This window comes from Apteryx rowi, unplaced genomic scaffold (assembly GCF_003343035.1).
Source record: "Apteryx rowi isolate R43461 unplaced genomic scaffold, aptRow1 scaffold_151, whole genome shotgun sequence".
Classification (NCBI taxonomy): Eukaryota; Metazoa; Chordata; class Aves; order Apterygiformes; family Apterygidae; genus Apteryx; species Apteryx rowi.
In genome coordinates, this window is record NW_020447764.1 from 597,897 (window position 1) to 620,197 (window position 22,301).

At 38.5% G+C, this 22,301-nt stretch overlaps 1 protein-coding gene and 1 non-coding gene across 4 annotated transcripts in view; both read left to right on the forward strand.

Annotated features, from left to right (window-relative positions):
• The window catches only part of ATXN7L1 (ataxin 7 like 1), a 126,907-nt gene that overhangs the window by 46,352 nt on the left and 58,254 nt on the right, over positions 1 to 22,301 (forward strand). The window lies entirely within an intron of this gene.
• LOC112962665 lies at positions 12,292 to 12,406 on the forward strand. The gene has a single exon (XR_003252372.1). It is a non-coding gene; the product is annotated as a U5 spliceosomal RNA (small nuclear RNA).

Genomic DNA, 22,301 nt, shown 5'->3' on the forward strand with positions numbered 1-22,301 from the left:
ATGATTGTGAGAAACTGAGATGCCGTAGTGCTAGATACAGCAACCACTTAATATAGGATAGGTCACTGCAGATAGATGCTTCATTTTAAGAGTATTATGGTTAAGGTAATAGACAGTAACTTAGTTTCCTCACAAACACAAAACCTTTAACAGAATTTTGTCTGAGATGAATTATTTAAAATTATACTCTCATCAGTATCCTGTTTTCAGTGCTTCCTATGAAGAATTAAATTTTAATTAAAAAGAAGCATAGATAGTGTGACTCTACATCTAGTTGCATTTTTTTTATCTGCTTGTTCTTTTAAAGCTTAAAATGGTGCTTCTTATACTAAGAGGTTAAGTCAAAACATGGGCTGACAATATATTTTTTAGTCAAAAGATAGGATTGTAAACCTGAGCCTTTAAAACTGCAGAAGGTTAACAGCTCAGTGTCTCAGGATTCTGTAGCTAAGGTTGATGTTTAGGTTTTAATATGAAGAACAATAGTATAAAGAGCAAAGGTGGAAGAATTTGCAATGAATGCGTCCTGTGAACAATACTGAGGATACTGAAAGGAACTGTGGAAGGATATACTAAAACTAAGCAAAGGGACAAAATGATGAAGCAGGGAGTTTACTACAGACAAGGGTAAAGCAGTCCATGGTGAAAGAAACTTTTTGAGCTCTTTGTAAGTAACCAGTTAACATCAGTACTAGCATGTTGCCCATAAGCTGCAAAGATCCCGTGAATCCCTGGCCTTTCTTCTTTTTCTCTTTTCTCCATTATTTCATTATTTACGCAGTTTCTTTTGCTTCATCTTTGTTATCACAATCCTCTGTTACGCTGGGCAATTGAGAGTAAAGTTCTGAATTGCTTGCTTTAAAAGGCTAAACTCAAAAAGGACCTAAAAAGCAAACAATGTAGACTGCATTAAAAGAAATGGAAAATACTGAAAATAATTGATAGATGGTGTTATCCCCTTGAAGACTGTACTTAATCTAATCAGCCTTGTTTCAAGAAAGGTACACTGGGATATTGCTGAAAGACCTGTAGAAGAGCTTTAAAAATATAGATGAAATATGTTATTTAAAAGGTGATGTGCTTTAAACTATATAAAAGAAGCTTCAGAAGACAGAAGGGTTGTTGGAGGCCTTGGTGATTATTATAAAACAACTCTTCTTAAAAAAAAAAATGAAGCTGTTAAAAGTACTATGTACTGTGTAACTGACGTGTCCACTAATATATAATCATCTTGATAAGAATTGAGTAAGATCTAAAGAAGGGCTGGACATTCTGCCTTATTACTTAGATCTGTATTTGTATTATCTGGGGAGAAAATGATAGAAATCTTGCATTAGAAAACAGATCAACTGCAAGCTGCTTGGGGCTAGAATAATCTCTCACTACATTATGGTATGATATCAATAATCCATCAAGAGACACTGCGACGCACTGGATCTGGCTGCAGTCAGTTAAGAGAGTGAAATCAACAGATCACTTCAACAGATTCTGTGAAGCAGGAATATTTAATTTCCAGTCTTAGTTTTATTTAGAATTTCATCACCTGTCGAGCGTTGGAATCAATTTGGTGGATTGGATTTTGTTTAATTGGGTCATGCAGGAGTATGCCTTTAAAGTCAGTGATACTGAACACCTCAGTCAGTAGACTTTGAGGTAATTTAAACTGTCCTATTTACTGTAAAATGTATTATTTTACATGTCTTGAATTGCAGCTTTAAAGTTGTAATGGAGACAATGAAATGAGAAAGCATTAAAAGCCACTACTGTTTTTTAGCTCTTGAAGGCTACATCATGGGGTGTCTTCATTGCTGCTGACAAGGACTTGTAGAGATCTATCCCAGAATCTCCCATGTGTGGTTTCTTACTAATATCCCCAGTAAGATCCAGTCCGTATCCTCTCAGTAAGGATTTAGGCCCATGCCAGACCTGTGCTTTATGTCTCTTGTTTCCCTGTACTGTAACTTGAAGGTCTTGGCTTTGGAGCAGCGCTGGGATGCTTAGTTGAGTGAACATTTGTGCTTTGTGACACCTCTCTTGAACACTTGTTGGCGTTTGCCTCTCTGTAGAGCATAAGAAGACCCAATGTTGCATTTGTCTCTGATTTCTAGACATGTGGCAGCTGTCCTTGATGGCACAGGGAAGTTGTGAAGATTGTAGAGGCAGATGTTATTTAACTTTTAAGGGTTTGATTCCTGGAATATCAGTCAGAAAAAAGAAAAATATGTTTGTGGTTCAGGCTTTTTAAATGGAAAGTGATGCATATTACAACCTTAGACCAGTAGTAATCAGAAAGGTAAAATAAGCAGGCCTGGCTAGTTGGGGGACTGGCTTGCTAAATTTGAGAGTCTTTGAATAAACACAGCATGAAGCTCAGTGTTGCAAAGTAGTAGATCTGTCCTAGGTTCTAGGTTGGGCAAAGACTGAACTATTTTTAAGAGTTTCATGTCCTTATATCTCTGGGATAAGGATTTACATCCATTTACAAGGATTAAACCATTCGTGTACATGTGTCATAAGGCCAACTGAAAGAGAGACTTGGCTTTATAGACTGCTGAGTAAACTATAAAAAAATCAAATAATTTCTTGAGGTCATTCAGTATTACTGTACATTTTGAAAATGGTGTATCATAGAATTAAAAAATGGGATTGAAATAGTGTTGCTTGCTTCTGAACCCAGTTGTTGTGAATAGCACTTTTACTGGCTTGTTGCAGTGGTACAGCATCTTAGATTTTTATTAATGAGTGAACACCTAGTTGTATTTATTTCTCCATAAAGCAGTTTGAAATGAGACATCAGCCTGGTTGTATAGCTTGTAGCAAACTTAACTGTACTTGCTGTGGGGAGGATTTTAGTTTTGTGTAGAATGTTTTTGGGGACAACAGAGCATCTTGGAGGTACCGTAATGTTCTTGCTTTTTGTTGTTGGATTTTTTTCCCCCCTCCATTATATCCATTTTCTATAAGTTTTTTAGGATAGCAATCTATGCAGAGCAGTCTGGCCATATGAATTTTCTTAACTCAAATTCTGTGACAGCCTGTCTCTTACTTGTTAAGATGAGACCCATACCATTTCTCAGGAGATGTTTCTGTGTTCCTTTGGCCCCAGACAGAATAAAGCTTGATATTTTTATATTGCGTTAATCTTTTACCAGACTAAAGAGTGTCAAATACAGTTCTGGTTATTTTTCAAAAATATTCCTTACAATAATAGGCTTGTTAACTTTGGCCTTTTCCTGTTAAAAAGAAAATATCATATAAAAGGTAGCTCCAGAATAGTGAAGAACAAGCAGTGTAGATATAGAGAGCTTGTCAAATTAACTTTACTTTTTATTTTAGTATGAGGAAGTAAATTAATGAGGGGAAAGTGTTAAAAGTGAAGTTGGGGGGATTTAATTAAATTAAAATTTTAACAATTTTTGAATTATTTAAAATAATTTAGCTTAGCTAAAGAACAATTGTAGTATAACCATCAAAGAAAGTTTCCAAACATACTCTGGAACAATTTCCAAAAATGTGGATGCTATCTTAATGAGTTGAATAGTTCAGAGCTCCATTTGATGACATAGTGTATAGAAGTGACCAGTTATGCTTTGTTGAGAAAAAATGGCTGTGAAGATCTCTCTTTTTAATTTTTTTTATTGCAAGTTCATTGCTATCTATCTTTCCTGTCTCTAAGGTTATTCTAACATAGGTTTCTAATTAAGAGGTAGAAATTCTTATTACTTGAAAAAATACCATTCCTTGATTTTTCATTACTTCTGAGTTATATATTCTTGTGATGACATATTCATGTCCTCATGAAAGGTGGAAAAGGATATTTCCTTTTTATTCCTTCTATTTGGCTGTATAAGCATCATTTAAAAGAAAAAACAAGCTACAAAGTAATGGAGCACTGAAGATTATAAATCAATTATTTTCCCTTTCAGATCATAATTATTTTTGTAAGAGAGTTTATATATTTTGAATTACTCAGACTAGCTATTTTGCATTGGAATGGTTGCATGTTATAATTTAATGAACCATGATTTAACGAAAGAAGGCTAAGCTTATCGTGTGAATGAGAATGATTTGCTTACTTAACAAGAGCTGGAACATATCAAGTAGCTGACATCTTTTTTTTGCATCAGGATTTTGATATTGGTATCACTATCGCATTTGATAGATTCTTCTCAGTTTTGATATTATTTCCAATTATTCAATGCCTTGCTTTTGTTAAATACAGATATTTGGGGGTTTTGTCATTGTTTGTATTTCATCTACTGCATTTGACCTTTCTCAGTGCAAGTGTTCTTGTGCCCTTCTGGGACAATGGCATTTTGAGTGATTCTCCCTTCTGTTGCTGTGATTTTTCACAGCCTTGTCAAAACTTGTGATATGGTGCTGTTGTTCATCAGCTAATGCTCTGGTTGTCAGTTACATGGTTCGGTTGCATGCATAAGAGAATTAAAATAATGAAAATTACTCTCATCCCTCCAGCTTTTTGGTAAATATGGCAACAGTTGTTCAGTGTTAGCAGTTGGACTGGCAAGAACCCAAGTTTGCTTTTTCTTTGGGAGGGGGGAAGGATTTGACTATTTTGTGCTCATCTTACTCATTTTAACTGTACTTGTGCAATTGCATAGGATATACTGATTTTGTCTGTAACTCATTTCACTTGCTTTAAACTGCATGAAACTGAGGCCACCATCCATCTTCTGCGTCATCCCTGTAGAACTTAAATGGTAAAGCACTGCATGGACAGTCCAGGTAGGGTGAATGTCAGCCTTGCCGAGGCTAAACTAAAACAGCACGGCCTTTAAATTAATCATCTCTTTCCCTGTGTACCCTTTTGGAATGCTCTATTTTTAGACTGTCATAGCAATTCTTGGGTCTCTGAATAGATACAGAAATGCAAACTCTCTCTTCGTTTTACTCCTTTGAGAGAACAGCTCTAGACCTTAGCTGCTAGTGGACTTTGGCCAGATCCAAAGAAAGTGCTTAGATGCCTAAAAGCTAATCAACTGAATTTTTAGTACTTGATTCAGATCAAGCAATAAGCAAAAATCCTTCCTAGCTGCTTACATGCCCAGGAGTGTTGGGCACCTCAGTATTGATTACTCTGCTCATCCACAACTGCAAACAACTTGTTTTTTTCCTATGTGTACCGCGTACAGCTCAGCAGAAGATACAATAGTAAGGCCATGTTCATTAAAAATAAAAATAAAAAAAAATCCTGCCTTCTCTGTAGTTACTTGACCAGGAAGCAAGAGATTTGTATTTAGTAACCTTACCACCTGGGAGCTATTCTCTGGTCTCCCACCTCCAGGAGAGGAGATGGCCCTAACCACCAGACAAACCGTAACCCAGGCAAAAACAAGACTAGTGAATGCTTTTTGCATTGGAGATCTATGGGACAAAATAAATAATGCTGAGTGTAGAGAATAACACTGAGATCCAAGGGAAATACTGTGACAGGGACTGAAAAAGGTGCAGCCTCTGCTCAGAGCAGCAGGAAACATGGCACGTCCTTCCCTTCCGGGTCGCTGCGGTCTGCTCGAGGCTGGAGGGAGCTCGTTGTGTTCTCTTAGTCTAGCGTGGGAATTACGAGTGGAGCCGAGTTCAGACCTGCCGATACGTGTTTGGAAACAAGCAGCACAATATTTGCTAATTTTATATAGTTTATATATATGTGTTTTTTTATATATTATATATATATATTATATATATATATATATATAAAAGTGTGTGTATATATATGTTTTTTTTCTACTACCGTTCCTCTGCTGCTGTCTTGTTTGTTGCTAATTTATGATCAGTGAGAGAGCCTAAAACAGAATTTTGGATAGAGGAATAGATACATAAGATCAATGAATAGCATTTTGGGGCTGTTGTGAGCTTCCCACTTATAACTTAGGCACTTTAAAAATTAACAGGTTTTTGTTTCTCTATAAATAGATTAAATAGTTTCAATAATTCCATTTTTTTCCATTCAAAAGATTCTTTGAATGAGAAGGCATGAACATTTTGGCACTTTCAAGCTCTGAGGCTTGTACATCAGGGAACAGGGAGTATTCAACAGCCATCAAACCTAGTAACCTTTTTTCCCCTCTTTCCTATTTAGGGACCTATGCAAGAAATTGAAAAATGTGGAAATAAAATAATGATTGATTGTCCTTTCCCTAATCTCCTCAATTAAGTTGTGCCTTTTACTGTTCCTTGATTGTGCTGTAATTTCCTAATGCTGATCTTAAATAATTCTACGTAGGAAGTAGACTTAAGGAGTAATAATGATTTTGGGCTTTTCAGAGTACTGAAAGTGCATTGGTCTAGTTTATGCATAAGCTAATTTATAATATGCATTATCTCTTTTGTGTAGTGTGTTCATTAATAGTGTTTGATTGGTGAGCTGTTATATATTTTTTTTAACTGCACATAAATTGTGTTAAATGATACAGTATATACTTGTACTGTTCGTTGTTGTCATGGCATTGATGGGAGATAGGTATCACTGGTAATTCATTTCAGTCAAGATTTTAAGAGATGGGGTTTTAAATAGTAACCAGTAAGGATTTCTTTTAAGGAGTATCTGTTTATAGAACTCAGCTGTTGAAGGTTGACTGTAGCATTAGGCTTAAGTTTAATCTCCTATATGCTATAATTTACAGGGCTGAGTTCGGTGCGTCATTCTTCCGACCGCCTCGGTGCTGGAGGGATGGCGGTTGTGGCAGGAGGGGAGAGGGATGGGGAAGACTTGTAATATACCTGCTGAGGTTGCTCAACACTTTCCATCATAACCTGTTAAAACCTGGCAAAACTGAAAATAGTTAGGACTGTTCTGGCCCTCACAGCTGCTAGTGCGAGACTACCCTGGTATGTGCAGTGGTGAGTGGAAAGAAACCTGGCGTGGCAGTCTGCTGCTTTCCAGAAGTACTTCTGATGCTCTGAAATCCTGCTTTCCGCTGCTCTTTCCGTAGCCATTTCTAGCACCTGCAGCTGACTTACGGTGCAGTGCGGGAGACGAGTCCCTTTGCATGCATGTCGGCGATAGGATAGCGAGGTGTCCTTTTTCAAAGGGCTGCAGTGGATAGAAATTGGAGATTGTATCAAGTCAAATCAAATACTGAGCTGTAGTTTAAGAGCTTTGTATTTTTCGGCATCAGAAGCAGTTATGTTAATGCCTTTCACGTAGAATTTTTTTTTTTCTGATTTGATGTTTTTAATTTTTTTTTTTTTTTTAATAGAGGACAATTCAACTATGATAAGCTGGTTAGTACCAACCTTGCAAATCTACTTTAGATACCTGTTTTGCAGTGTTCAATAATACTTGTTCCGGATTTTTTTTTATACCTTCTTAATTTTTAAATATTTCTTCTTGTTTGTTTTGATGTGATTTTATCCTCAAATATGCAAGTGTGTGTGTCACAAGTTCATGTGTAAAATCCAGTGAGTTCTGTTTATTTCATTGTAATAGTAGTATACAATCTTTTGGTGCTTGAATAGTGCCAAATCTGTTCAAAACATCCTATTTGCATGCATAAAATACTGTACTTAAAATTCTGCTCATTTCAAACATAGCTGAAGCTCCTCTGTGTGTTTCCTATTTCACAAGCCTGTAGTGATTCATATAATGATCTTAATAGCTTAATGCTATTCTATTCAACTAGTGATATTAATGTAATAATTGTCATAGTATAATCCAAAAATATTGAATTAGGCCTTGTTCTAAAATATATTTGATCATTACGGGTATGTTAGAAGCACTGTAGGCTTCTGTTTTTAAACTAAAATTGTTGCATTGATCTAGACAGAGTAATGAATTACATTCTACGAGACGTAATGAAAGAACTGTTTAAAGTATGTTAGGCAAATGATGATGGGCAACTAATTCAGCTCATGAGGTATCTATTTTGATTTTGATTCAATTTTAAATATTTGATTTAGCTCCCTACACCAAAATCTACCTATTGTAAAGATGCCTAAATGAAATCTGCCTCATTAGTTATTTTTGTTTGTGAAACTAATGATGCTGTTGACCAGGAACATTTTCTTTAATTAGTGTTCTCGGAAATAACAAATTCCCCCCCCCCTTTTTTTTTTGGACACACTTCTTGTTTCTGAGAAATAATCTTTCACCATGCCTAGCGTCTGCTCTGCATCTAGTGAAGTATACCTAATACCTTCCTTACATAAAATATCAAGCGTTGCATATGTGAAAATACATTTAAATCGAGCATTAGTTTATTATTATTTTATACAATTCCTTATTTTTGTTCTCTCTGGATAGATCATGTATTATATAGGGTCATCTTCTCATGTTGAGTATATCATGCGTGTTGTGGTTTACTAATATCTAATTGGATTTTGGGGGGGGGTTAAACAGTATAGTTTTAAGCTTTTGCTGACTGAAAAATCTTTTCATATTTTAAGTCAGTTTGTGGGGAGAAGGTTTGCAGGGAGGAGTCTGGTTTTTGATGCAGCCTTTATGTTGAAATACTGAAACAGGAATCTGTCTGTGAAAGCTAAAACATAGAACAGTTCTCGACCAACAGTAATTACAAGTTTTATGTTGATCGTGCATGTTTTCAGTTTGATTTAGTGTTTGATTCTTGGTTGGATAGCATGAACTTTGTCCAATGCATCCTTGCACGTATTTTAAGGTTTGTCAAACTTGCAAGTAGTTCTGCAGGTGTCCAAATAAGCCCAAACAGGGGTTTCTCATTCGGCAACATTAGGTACATGAAAACTGTAAGTTAGGGGTAAAAACAGGGGGGTTTAATTGGTTAGGACAACAAGGGATTAATTAGTTTGCAGTTGTTTAATCTTTTTGTCACTATCTAATGCCAGATGCATGTAGTGGGAATGTCGAAATGAGAAGGAAAGCTTTTCAGCGTTTCTGCACAGGCAAGAAAGGCATGGGCAGGCACTGATACTTACAGCTGTAGAGAGCCGCACGGCACAGAGCAGCGTATTCTGGGTAGTAGCTTTTTGCTGTCCATTAACTAAAAACCTGCGTGAAGTCATTACAGCCTTGATGCAGAAACTGTCTGCAATAAAACAGAAGAGGATGTACTCAAAAATAACTTTGCAGAAGTTCAAAACCTATGTCAATGTTGATAGTTTGGCTCTAGGTCACTTTAGAACAGGATAACTTTTCTTTCAGTAACCTAAAGTAAAGCATACTTTTCCATTAGATGAAAATTCAATTAGGTGAATATAGAAATGCTATAGCAAAAAATTGAACCTTAAAAACAAAAGGGTAGTCTTCTGTCATTTTGCTGCTAAACAGTTTTATTGATGCATTGCTTTGTGAACTTAGTGTAAACTTTTAGCAGCTAGGGTCATGTAGGAAGGGTTTTCAAAACTTAACCGTATACTGCATGAAGAAATACCACCTTTTTTTGGTTGGGAACCTGCCGTCCACCAGTGAATAATCACTTCCTGTCCACCTTCATAGGAAACGTGCATCATAATCCTCTGCTGTCATCGCGCTTCTAGGCTGACTAGTCCTAATCTGTTTAATTGTCACTCTCACAGAAACTCGTCGTGTCTTTGCCATGTGTGTTTGCGTCTTAACTAGTTCTTCTGAACTGTTTTTGAAGGGAGGAAACCAGTGGTTTAATATTCCTTCCCTCGCATTCAGCTCGCCTCAAACACTGAGACGACAATTTTGTGGAACTTTTACAACTGGTCTGTTACAACTCCGGTATCTCATTACTGTGTAATAATAGTTCAGAGACCATAATTTGGTATATAATGTTGATTGTGGGTTTTTTTTCCCTCCGTGTCTGTCACTTTACATTTCTCTACATTTGAATTTCATTTACTGTTTTATTATACTATTCAGTACTGTGAGCTCTTTCTGCAGTCTGATACTCATCTTTACTACTCTGAGTAACTAATTACTGAAAATCTTATTCTCTTACTAGCCACCTAATTTTCCAGATCATTTCTAAATATGTTGAAGAGTTCAGGCCCTAATACAGACCCCTGCTAGAAGTCACTGGTACGCTTTTTCTTTTTTTTTTTTTTTCCCCTCTCTTTTGAAAACTGGCCATTATCATCCTCCTTTCCTTGTCTTGTAGGTAGTTACTTAGCCTTTGGGTGCTGTGCAGGGAGGGCGGGGGGAATGGAACATTAGTTCTTGTCCCATAGTAGCTAGCTTTTCCTTTAAGAAACTTTAATACATGGCCTCATTTTACTTCTTGGAAATTCAGTTAGGCTGTGTCAATTGAATTTCCCTTGTCCACAGGCTTATTTGTGCCTTCCAAGAACTCCAGTGTATTTGTGACTCATGTCTGTCCGTCACAAAATATATTGACTTTTCCCCAATATATCATATTTATCCATATATACCCTAATTTGATTCCTTTTTATAGTTTCCACAGCACATCTGGATACATTTCAGACTAGCTAGTCTTTATTTTCTTGTGTTCCCCCATACGTTAGTGTTACCTTCTGATATTCCAATACAAGGTGGCTTTCAGTGAGGGGCCATGCTTGCTAATTCAGAGCTCAGTAATTGCATCCATAGGTTCCTATGGAATGCCCGGATAAACACCATGGAATTCTGTCCACATGCTTTGTGGCATCCTCTACTGGTGGGAGGCAGAGTCTTTGAGCCTTTCCTAAAGAAGGCTTTTGGCAGGGGAATCTCAAAATGTTCTTACAGGGGACATGGATGTAAAAAAATATATATTTATTGTGCTTTATCTTTTCTGAATGTTTCTTTTACGCTGTGATGATCTGTTGTCCTTGCAGGCTTTCTGACAGGTTTCAAGCTTTCCATGTTTTTGAATGTGTTTGATGCCTTGATTCTGAGGTAGTAATTCAGCTTCATTTTTTAAATTTCTTTGTTTCTGCATCCCTCTTCTGTCATATTGGAATACCTAGCTGCATTTTTTCATTAAAGTAGATGAGGACCCTCTGTTGTCTAATACTTGTGCAGTGGTTTGTGCTTCTGGCCCCTGTTTTGTCAGGGTGAGGAAAGAAGCAAAGGTGGGTTTATACATACGTACATATGTGTATATATATACATATTGGCTGACCAACCCATCGTACCCTGAATGCAATTGTAGCCTTAATACTAAAACAACTATGAGGGAGTAGTTACACTGCCACTTTCTGTGTAGACCTGTTTGGAGAAAATGGTTTGGTTTTTTTCCTAGCTTAGCGAAGAAAACAGTTTTTTCAGGCTAAGAAATGGCTTTGTTGTAACTAATTTTGCCCTATGTTTTCTTACCAAAATAAACTTCATGCCACTAGAGGCAAAGTGCTCCACTTGACCTGAGATGAAATCTTTCCTTCAGGGCACTGAAGAAAAACCAGAGAAAGTGAAGGACCATGTTTGCAAAGTTGTTTCTATTCCTTTCGCCCCTGGCTTGGCGATCAGAACAGTTACTTGGGATGAGGGTCATCCTGTTTACCTTTTTCTTCCCTAATCGGCGGGGATTTGAATGAAGAGCACCCAGAGCAGGCCATCTAGGGCTGGCGGGTGTCTGTAGTCACTCGCATGGCCAGCGCTCTGCTTGAAGTAAGGAAATGCCAGCAGGGAGCTGGGGCATCCCGTCTGCTGGGGAGCGGAGTGACAGCTTGGCTCGGGAGCCGGTGTCTGCTCCAGTGACTGACCGCCTTGCACGGAAGAGACATGGAAGGGCTTGAGGAGTTGTGTAGGATTATTCATCCCCTCAGAACTGTTTGTACTCTGAGGGACTGAATGCTTCTGGTTCAAGTCCACGCTGGTTTCTTCTCTTCTATGGAAGTTTTTATTTTGAATAAAGTAATTAAATAGCTGTTGAAGAGAGTAAGAAAGAGCGCAAATCCCTAGCTTTGACAAATAGGATACTCACTTGGGAGCCAATCTGTGAATGGGAAAGGATTGTTTATATAAGGTGAAATAATTTCGGCAGGAGAGTGAGCGAAATCCTGCTCAACCTCTCAACCCCCTTCACAATACTTTGTCATCAGAGCACTCTTCTGCAAAGTAGCAAGTTTTAGGTTCAAATCACTTGTGGCAGAAAGGTGAGTGCTTTAGTCAGGGAAGCAGTCATCTAACTGGGGTTCACCACCTTTCATTTAGAGATGTAGCTTTAAATAGCTTTTCGGTACAAATATATTTAGAAATATTTAGCTTTTTGATCAGTGAGAATTTTAGAAACACACACACTCCCTGAACCAAGCCAAAATAGGTGTTTTTAAAAGAAATGTAAAGCCAGGTACAGAACTGTCAGGAAATAGTAAATTTAAAAAAAAAAAGCCATTATGATATCAACTCCTATGTTTATCAGATCAGTGATAACTACTGATATATCTTGAATACTCTGGTTTCTCTTCAGATCGTATAAATCTTTCACTTTTTACTAAAGATTTCCTTGGAGAGGAACAGAAACGAGAGTCAAGGAATTTTTTGAGGCTCCATTTCAGTGGTGTTTTTTGGGCTTTTTTTGTTGTTTTTCATTTTGTTTTATTTTTGGGGGGTAGATGAGGGGAGAGCAGTGGATGTTGTCTACCTAGACTTCAGCAAGGCTTTTGACACTGTCTCCCATAGCATCCTCATAGACAAGCTCAGGAAGTGTGGGCTAGATGAGTGGGCAGTGAGGTGGATTGAGAAGTGGCTGAATGGCAGAGCTCAGAGAGTTGTGATCAGTGGCACAGAGTCTAGTTGGAGGCCTGTAGCTAGCGGTGTCCCCCAGGGGTCAGTACTGGGTCCAGCCTTGTTCAACTTCTTCATCAGTGACCTGGATGAAGGAACAGAGTGCACCCTCAGCAAGTTTGCTGACGATACAAAACTGGGAGGAGTGGCCGATACCCCAGAGGGCTGTGCTGCCATTCAGAGAGACCTGGACAGGCTGGAGAGGTGGGCAGAGAGGAACCTCATGAAGTTCAACAAAGGCAAGTGCAGGGTCCTGCACCTGGGGAGGAACAACCCCATGCACCAGTACAGGTTGGGGGCTGACCTGCTGGAAAGCAGCTCTGCGGAGAAGGACGTGGGAGTGCTGGTGGACACCAAGTTAAGCATGAGGCAGCAATGTGCCCTTGTGGCCAAGAAGGCCAATGGTATCCTGGGGTGCATCAGGAAGAGTGTTGCCAGCAGGTTGAGGGAGGTGATCCTCCCCCTCTACTCAGCCCTGGTGAGGCCACATCTGGAGTACTGCGTCCAGTTCTGGGCTCCCCAGTACAAGAGGGATGTGGCACTACTGGAGCAAGTCCAGCGAAGGGCCACAAAGATGATTAGGGGACTGGAGCATCTCTCTTATGAGGAAAGGCTGAGAGAGCTGGGCCTGTTTAGCCTGGAGAAGAGAAGGCTGAGAGGGGATCTTATCAACGTGTACAAGTATCTGAAGGGAGGGTGTCAAGAGGATGGGACCAGACTCTTTTCAGTGGTGCCCAGCAACAGGACGCGAGGCAACGGGCACAAACTGAAACACAGACAATTCCATCTGAACATGAGGAAAAACTTCTTCACTGTGAGGGTGACAGAGCACTGGAACAGGTTGCCCAGAGAGGTGGTGGAGTCTCCTTCCTTGGAGATATTCAAAACCTGCCTGGACGCGATGCTGTGCAACGTGCTCTAGGTGACCCTGCTTGAGCAGGGGGGTTGGACTAGATGATCTCCAGAGGTCCCTTCCAACCTCAACCATTCTGTGATTCTGTGAATGTAAAGTGATTTTGAAGGCAGTCCTGATGCTCAAACAGCAGTTTATCAGTGTTTGGTTGGTTGGCAAGGACTGAGCATTCCCGTATGATTCATTCTGTCTCATCACTTCCAAACTAATGTCCAGTCTCTCCGTCAGGGATGGAGATCTATGGGCTATACATGCACTGAGTTAAATAGTTTCTAACAAGTGACATGATAATACTACAGTTCCCTATCAAGGTCAGATTTTTTCCTTGCAAAGAGGTTAAAGGGAGGAAGAAGAAGGAAAACAACAACAACAATAACAACAAACTTTGTATCTTGTCCCCAGAGCAGAGAAAGGACGTGCACTAAAATGTTGCACATAAAAACCCCAATATCACAATTCACATGTCCCAGCTTGGAGTCCTGGTGGTCATGAATGTTTCATCTGGTATCTGTATTTCAGCTTTTTTTTTTTTTTTTTTTTTTTTTTTTAGTAATCTGTAGTTTTTTCTTTTGTTTAACCCCTTGTCAGACTTGGGAAGAACTGGAGTGTTTTTGGTTTTCTTCTCTTCCTTGGCTGAAATCCCTACTGCTCCATAAGCCCTGTCTGGCATTCTGGGAATAAATCAAATCAAAATTAGCCCCTATCTTTGCAACTGAAAAGAGGCAAGGAAAGAAGTTCAACAAAAAATGCTACAGCAAAGAGCACATTTAGCAGGGCTGTTTTGTTTTGTTTTGTTCTGTTTTTAAGGGTGCTAGGAAGAGAGGGAAGTTGGGATGTGGTTTGGTTTTTTTTTTGTTTTTTTTTTAATCCAGTTTGTCTTATGTTCACAGCTTCACTTATATGCAACGTTATTTTTATAAACTAGAAAAACAAATCCATAAGTGCTAGATTACCATGTCTTACAGACATCAGTAATTTCAAGACTGCTACCATACTTAGGAATGGTTCCTTAATTTTGGAGTTATTGGAAACAAAAATTCAAAATGCTTTTATTTTACAGTTAACATGGGTCAAGTGCAGATGCTGCCTCTGCACCCTCTAAGTTCATCCTCCTTGCAGCTTCATGCCATTTTATCTATGTGCTTTCCTATCTGCCCACTGCGATTTTGTCTTAATGCTCTCAGCAAACTGTTGCGGACAGATGTGAGGGAACACAATTGAGCTTTTGCTCTGCGCTGATTTAAGGATGCCCAGTCATCTTGATCCTATGAGCATCCTATTCAGTCATCATATGATAAAAAAGTCAAAGATAAAGGCAGAATTTGGAAGTGCAAGGCATTTCCTCCCTTGCATTTCCCAGATCGGTATCGGCGAAACCTGGCAAAGTTGCCTTTGGTCACTCCTCCTGCTTCACCCTCATCCACAGGGAGGGTTTCAGGTTACTCAGGAGCCTGTGTGCTGGGACAGTTTTATTTCCAGCTGCTGATCATGCGATAGGGTCATATGGAGAAATTATGAAGTTGTTGCCAGCATTAGCACCAGAAGCAGTTTTTAAACAAGCTTTTTACTCACAGATACAGATGTGACAATTTTAGCTAGGTAGTATCACTGAGCTAGAACAAAATTAAAGTAAACAGTACTTGGAGCTTAACATATGGTTTCAGAAAAGAAATATGGAGACAAATGTATTCCACTGAACACTTTTCAGCTTGCTTAATGCAAGACTTTGCATTAATCATTAATTATTCATTGAGTAATGTATGCCTTTCTTTTCGCTTCAGCTCAATCACTGGATTTTTGCTCCATGGATCTGTTTTATAAAAACAGAAGGTTTTCAGTTTTTAAATTGAATCTGAGTGTCGTTTTAGTGGAATTGCCTTGTGTCTTTTGTTTCTGTTTTTTGAAGTATGACATTTAATGTGGCACACTAAGATTGGAATGATGTTTCAAAGCATGCAACAGAAAAGAGAAAAAACACAATGTAATTGTTTTCTTTAATGCTTAGGGAAGGTTAGGATACCTGTTGGAAGGTCTTGATTAATGGTGAGAGGCTATGCATAGAGCGGCTAACTTTCTGCAGAGTTGCTTAATATCAACTGAGAAGCAGGTGATACTTTTATCTGTTTATCATCCAGCAAAACTGTCGTCTCTGTTTCATCACATCACACCTTTCCTTTGCAGCCTTCCCTTCTTTAGCTTTGGCAAGACATGATTTAGAGGAATTAGCTTCTTGACCAGTTGTATTCACTGTGTGTCTGTGTTATACTGCCTCTCACTTTCTCAACCTCGTTTTATGCTTGTTCACTTCTGTTTTCAGCTGTCGTGGCATCCCTTGCCTAGGCCATCCCACCTCTCGACTCACGTACGCTTGCAGTCTCCGTGCTGTATAACGACTGACCTTTCGAGACTCTTTCGTTCAGACATAATTGTGTTTTTTGTTGTGCAGTCTTTCAGTCTGGGGAAGAAAAAGTCATTTAAAAAACTCCCCAAAAGCATACCCACTTCTTTCATTCTTTTCTTGAAACCTCTCTTTGAGAAAATCTTTTTCAGAAAATACTGCAGCCTGATTATGTAGGATATTTTGACCTACTCATGAAGGATACTTTACTTTTCAGTAAGCCATTACCTTATGGTAAATGGCTGTTTTTATGAAGTTTTTGGAGAGACGCTTAATAGTAAACTTAATAGAATACAGTTAAGTTAAATCAAGCAGATGGGAAGCTAATGCAGCTTTGCCAAGATTTGGCAATGTCAAGAAAAATAGATATATAAAATCTTTAAACGTAAGTATTCAGGTTTCTCACCTTCTGGAGTGCGGCCAAAAAGCCTAACTGGGGCAAAATTCTAGTCTAACGTTAAGTTGTAAAGTTAGCTCAAATAAGTCTTGTTTTGGATTCAGTTCAGATAATCATTAGAAACTTTATTTTGTGTCTGTGTTGTAGCCAGTTAACTGAAGATCTGACCTGCTGTATATTTGAAGTCAGTGAAGGAAATTAATAAACAAAGCTTTGCTTAACTGGGTTTTTAAAGTGATCTTTTGGAGTTAGGTGAAGTATAAAGACAGTATTTTCTTTAATTTTTTTTTTATTGTAAACTTTTAGAGTAGAAATTTGGTGTTCTTATGTGGCTGTACAGCATCTGCTTAAGAAAAAAGCCTCATGTTAATAATAGTAATTTATAAGGGATAAATAGTATTTCATCACAAGTAATTTTGCTAGGCAGTCAAGACAGCAAAGATCTGAAGGTACTAATTCAAAATGTCTTGTATCTCCTCTAAAACTGGATGTAATATCAATATGTAACTTTTTAAATACACTTATGTCTGTGAAGTTGATAGAATTGTTACTTGTTTTACTGCCAGTAGAAAGTGTATTAAGTAAGCAGGGGTAGCTGCGAAACAAGAAGAGGTCAGAGCCTTGCTTCATTTCGAGAGGAAGCTGCTGGCTGCTCAGCGTGTGTATAGCAAATCGTGCTGGGTTTTTAAAAGCCGTATTTCGTCCTGCCTGGCCCTGTTGTTTTCTTTCTTTTTTCTTCTTTTCTTTCTTTCTTTTATTATTTTTTTTCCTTTCAACTGCAGTTCTTTTCCTTACTGCATTTCCCATCAGGTGCTTGCATCGGTTGAGATAGCAGCAGTATTGGCTTAAGCTAATTTTACCAGTTATGCTTTGCCATTCTCATTTTTCTCATTTTTAAGAAATGCTTTAAAGCTGTGCTGCAGCTGAATCGCACTAATCGGTTGCCAGTTGGTTTTAGAAATGTTCCAGTTAACAGGGCATTATTCTTTAATAAAGGTCAGCCCAGGTCCAAAACCCTCCGCGCTGAAGGAGGACTAGGGATTTAGCATAAACATGTTACAGTCTGCAAATAAGTGTAGCTGTCTCCTTTGAGATCCACTTGCTTAGCAAGATGTACTGATTTTTGTGGTAGAAATGATGATTTGGGGGATCTGTTTCCGAAAGGTCCTGGCAGAAGCTTTTCACGGAAGTGTTCTGAGGTTGATACGGCTAAGCGGAGGCACTGCTGCTGTGCCTGCTCCGTCCCTTACGGACTCGGGCTTTCACCATGTTGGGGTCAACATAAGCTTAGGTGATGCTGCTTTCTACACCCTCAGAGACTGCAATGGGTGCACCAGATGTCTGATTCAGATCACCTGGAGATGTAAAGCTTCTGGAAATTTTGAGATACTATAATTTTTTGTTGTTGTTTAATCTATATCTATCTATCTATATTTTATACTTACAAAGCCAAACTCTGCTTTTTTCCTTTAAGAACATGATGTTTAATTAGTTCATCTATTAACATGCATAGAAGTGTTGCTGGCTGAACTTGTAATAATTAGTAATTTGTTCAATTTTGTAGAATAAGAGCTATATAGAGTGTTGTATATGAAGCTGTGCTGTGGATTAAAATACCTTTTTTTTTTTTTTTTTTTTTTTCCTGTTGATGTCTTTGTAAAATGAGCAAATGCTAAAATATCCAGGAATCAGTATTACTACAAAAAGTAAGATGCTCTCATGTGGGCTTAAAAATACTATGGAAATGGAGATCTAGGCTTGAATTCATCTTGCCTGTCTTCAGGTGGAAACAGTATGGACAACTATCTGTGAGCTAGCCGTTCAGTATGTACTTTATAGTAAGTGAAAGCAAAGTGGATTTTCACAGAATTATACAGACAGTTTAGCAGCTTATTCTAATGAACAGGTCAGCTTTTCCTCCTATAGCAGATTGCATAGGATTTTTTTCCTTATATTTTTACCCTAGACGTAGGAGAGTGGCTTCTTTACCTGCCCTGCAAGTGCTTATTGGCATTTGCGGTGCCTCCCTCGCGCTGGAGGACGCAGCCGGCCACGCAATGCCTTTCCCCATTAGTCATCATTGCCTTCTGTATTGCTGTGTGCATGAAAGTAATTCTTTTAAAGCAGTTGTTCTTAATTAATTGTTAAAGATTACTTCATAATATATCATTGCAGTAGTACCTTCTCGTAAGTGTGGACCAAATCTTGGTTGCCCAACACAAGTGGATTTTATGTGGAATAAAGATACCTTGCAGATAAATCACTGTTTATTTCCTTTAATCCAGTTTCAAAATTTTTTGCTGTTTGCCATTCAAACAAAGATTCCATTCACATGTTAGGGAAACTTTTGAAAGCTTATACAGAACTGTAAATATCCCAGTTTTTCTGGAACTGAACATACTTGACATTCAGCAACGTCTGCAGCTGGCTGCCTCGTAAAAATAACTTGCATTCCTCGAAATATTAGACTGTACAAATGGCAAAAATGACTAAACAATTCTAAAATGTAACCTATACTGTTATATTAAAATACATTATGTATTAGTTAAAATTAATCTAAATTAAAAGATTAATTGTAATGCGGTCTAGTAGTGTTTTTATTAATGTGTATTATCCAGCTACAGTAAAATTCTCCTAGTATTGTATCAGCTCACTTTTGTAACTTTGCTTGTACTCCACTTATTCTCGCTACATTATTGAAAGGCTTCCTGACTTCTGTTGCTTTAGTGGTCTTTCTTTCCATAATGTTTGGAATATTAATATAGTGTTGCAAGAAATACAATAATAAATGTTTATCATGCAAATGAATTATTGAACACCTTTTATACTGATTTTTCTTCTGACAGACAACCAGTGCTGCATTTATTCAATGCACACTTACTGGTTTCCAGAGGACTTTTAATATAGTGAAATTTTTTTTTGGAACTTTCAATTTAACTAAAAATTGGACTTCTAGTTAACTAAGAAAATAACTAGTGCAAGTATTGTATTTCCAGTTCATTTTTTTTATTTGAAAACTTGGGGGCAAATTAAAATGCAGATATTTTTATTTTGAAATTGAGGTGCTGGAGCATTTTCAGTGGCAGGGCTAGGTACTAATATTCTGATAGTGCTGAGTCTCAAGTCTAGCAAAATGCACCGAGTGGAAACGCTCCACGAAATTCCTCGTGCCTCTCCCTTAGAGTACTTCCCTAATAGTCTTGGTTAGATGCACAAAAGTCTCTACAAAACGGTGAGACAAGATGCAGTGGGCTCCGCAGTGCCGACTGGTTCGAGGGCTTTGTTCCTGAAAGTGAAGAAAGCTCGCTCTCGCCACGCTCGTTCTTGGTAATGCGTATGCACAGCAAATAGAGGGTTTTTCTCCTTTTGTATCCACAATTCTGATTATGTTTCTGAAAATATCACTGTATACAGAGTTGGTCATTCTCGCCACATTTGTCATGTCCTTTTACCGTGTGAAGCGCGTGGTTGCAGACAAGAGCGTGGTGAGCTTGGGGCAGCGCGTGGCGCAGCACGCCCCGTGAGTGTTACCGGACAGGTAACGCTGGTCAGTGCTTTCCAAAATAACCCCGTTATAAACGGGACGGCTTTCAGGGAGGCTTGGTGGGAATAAACTGTTCAGCCGTGATGATAAATTTTCATAGACCGCAAGAAAAAATAGTGGGTCTGAGGCACAGCTGTGAGAGAAGCTGCAGCCGCTATTGGCTTGCTTGCGAGGTGCAGCCCAGCTCCTTGCCGGGGTGAACGGCTCGCTGCAAGGACAGATGCAATTTTTTTTATTTTTGTTTGTTTGTTTGTTTGTTTATTTTAAGGCAAGAATCAATTTCAACAACAGCAACAACTTTCAGCAGCTTTAAAACTTTGTCCAGGATTTTTTGTCTGCTAGCGACACCAGTGCCCGTTCTGCAGCGCCATCGCTGTGCCAGGCTGCAGTCCGACGGGCATTTGCATTGCCCTAGCGGCCCGCTCCTGCCGACGGAGGCACGGGCTGCTCTTCCCATCGTGCCCGGCCTCCCCAGCAGTGCCACCCTGTTCCTTGCTAGCCGTGGGTCCTGTAGGTCATCTGACCCTTAGTGAGACTTGTCAACTTGCTGTCAATTAATAAGAGAAGTCTATTCACGTTGGTTAACTTTTAAATTAATATTTAATTATTAAGTTAAATATTTAGTTATTAAATCAGCTCAGGCTGTCTTGGCTAAACTACAGTCTTAAAAGCATATCTTTGGAAAAGGTCACCAGACCTGAGGATGAAATATTTGCTGTTTGAATTCACCTAAGAGTGGTATTTTTCTGAGCTCTGCTTGTTCAGTTTTGAGTATTTTCTTGGTAGTTGGTAGCTACAGACTATAGATACTACTAAGAATTAGCGGCAGCATGCTGTTTTTCCCCCCCTGAAATGCACATTCATCTCTCTCTAACAAGAATTCAGAGCTCTAATAGGGGATGTGCTAGGGAGTAAGTCTTAAATGTGTTGAGCAAGTATGTTGACATTATCTAAAGGCAGAGGACGTCTACAAGGGGCAAGTTCAGTACTTCTAAAATTCCCTATGTACAGACTGAATAGGATGAAAATAAAAGCTGTAAGTGATAGAAATTCAGAATTAAATGGGGGGGAAAAAAAAAAGTGAGGCCTGCTGGACTGCATATCCAGAATATTAGTGTTTGCAGCACTGCATTTAGAAGGGAAGAGATAACACATTGAACAGACGTTTCTGCAAAACTTTTTATGAATTTAGTTAGGGATTGCATTTACTGTACATTATCTGAATAAATGTATTCAGTGAGACTGAACATGTTACAGTTTTTCAAAGGCTGGAGATCAGAACAAAGCAAGAAAGCAATTTTCTATGTTTGGTACCACTTTTTAACTTTTTTTTAATCTTACCATGAGAACTTTCTGTCAGACTTTTGGGGAAATGTTATCCAATACGTGGAAAAAAAATTTCTGGAAGTCTGAGGTGGTAGCTGTAGTCCAAGTGCAAATGATTGAAAAAAGCTGTGATGTGTGATTCAGGAATAGAAAATATAATAATATCATGCATACAGATGACTTTAAAGCATTTTGTATTTTCTGAGCGATCGTAAGTGTGCTTTCGTATGTTCAGCTAAATGCACTCTGGGCTGTTCTTCCTAAGTCTTTACTGAGGTACATGTCAGCAAGCAACTAAATACTGGTTTGACAGTTTTAATCGGCTTCTAGACAACTTACAGTATGTTTTTGTACTACTGTCAAAACATATATACAGTATACCCACAGAACACGTGAAAATACTGATGTGAATATAGTTTAAATCTAAATTGCTAATTCTAACGTGAGATTAAGAGACTAATTGAAAGAAAACCTTTATTGTTAGTTCCAGTTAAGTCAGTAAGAGATATCAATATTACCTTGTACTGTGGGATCTCAGTTTAAGGCTAAGAAGTGTAACTTTGGGGTGCTTGTAAAGATTTATCCAGTATTGCACACATCAGGCAAACAGGTTCTGGTTTGCTATAAGCATTTAACAGATACATTTGAGGCCTTTTCATCTAACACCTTAAGGAAGCAATATACATGTGAGGACTAAAGTAACAAACTTAGAAAAGCACTGCAATGTACAGAAGCATTCCTGCTATAAGAAATGCTATTTTTGCATATTTTTACTTGTGCATTAACTCTCTATGCATCATTTAAGCTTAATCCTTTGCCTGTAAATATTCTTTAAGAATATTCAAAAACTTTCCCAGCCTTAGAGCAGTGGAAAAAGGTTGTGTAGGAGAAGACCGCATCTAATACTGAAGAGCTTGCTGTCTCTTTGAGCTTGCTCAAGGAATTGCAGATTTTGGTATCAGATGAGGAGTGTTCCTTCCCCTTGGGGTTAGTTTCATCCATTTTCTTAGAAGCATGTAAGCGTGGTGCTCTGCCCAAGGTGGTGCTGCTGACCTCCACAGCTCTGATGAGACTGATACCCTCATTTGTAGGCAG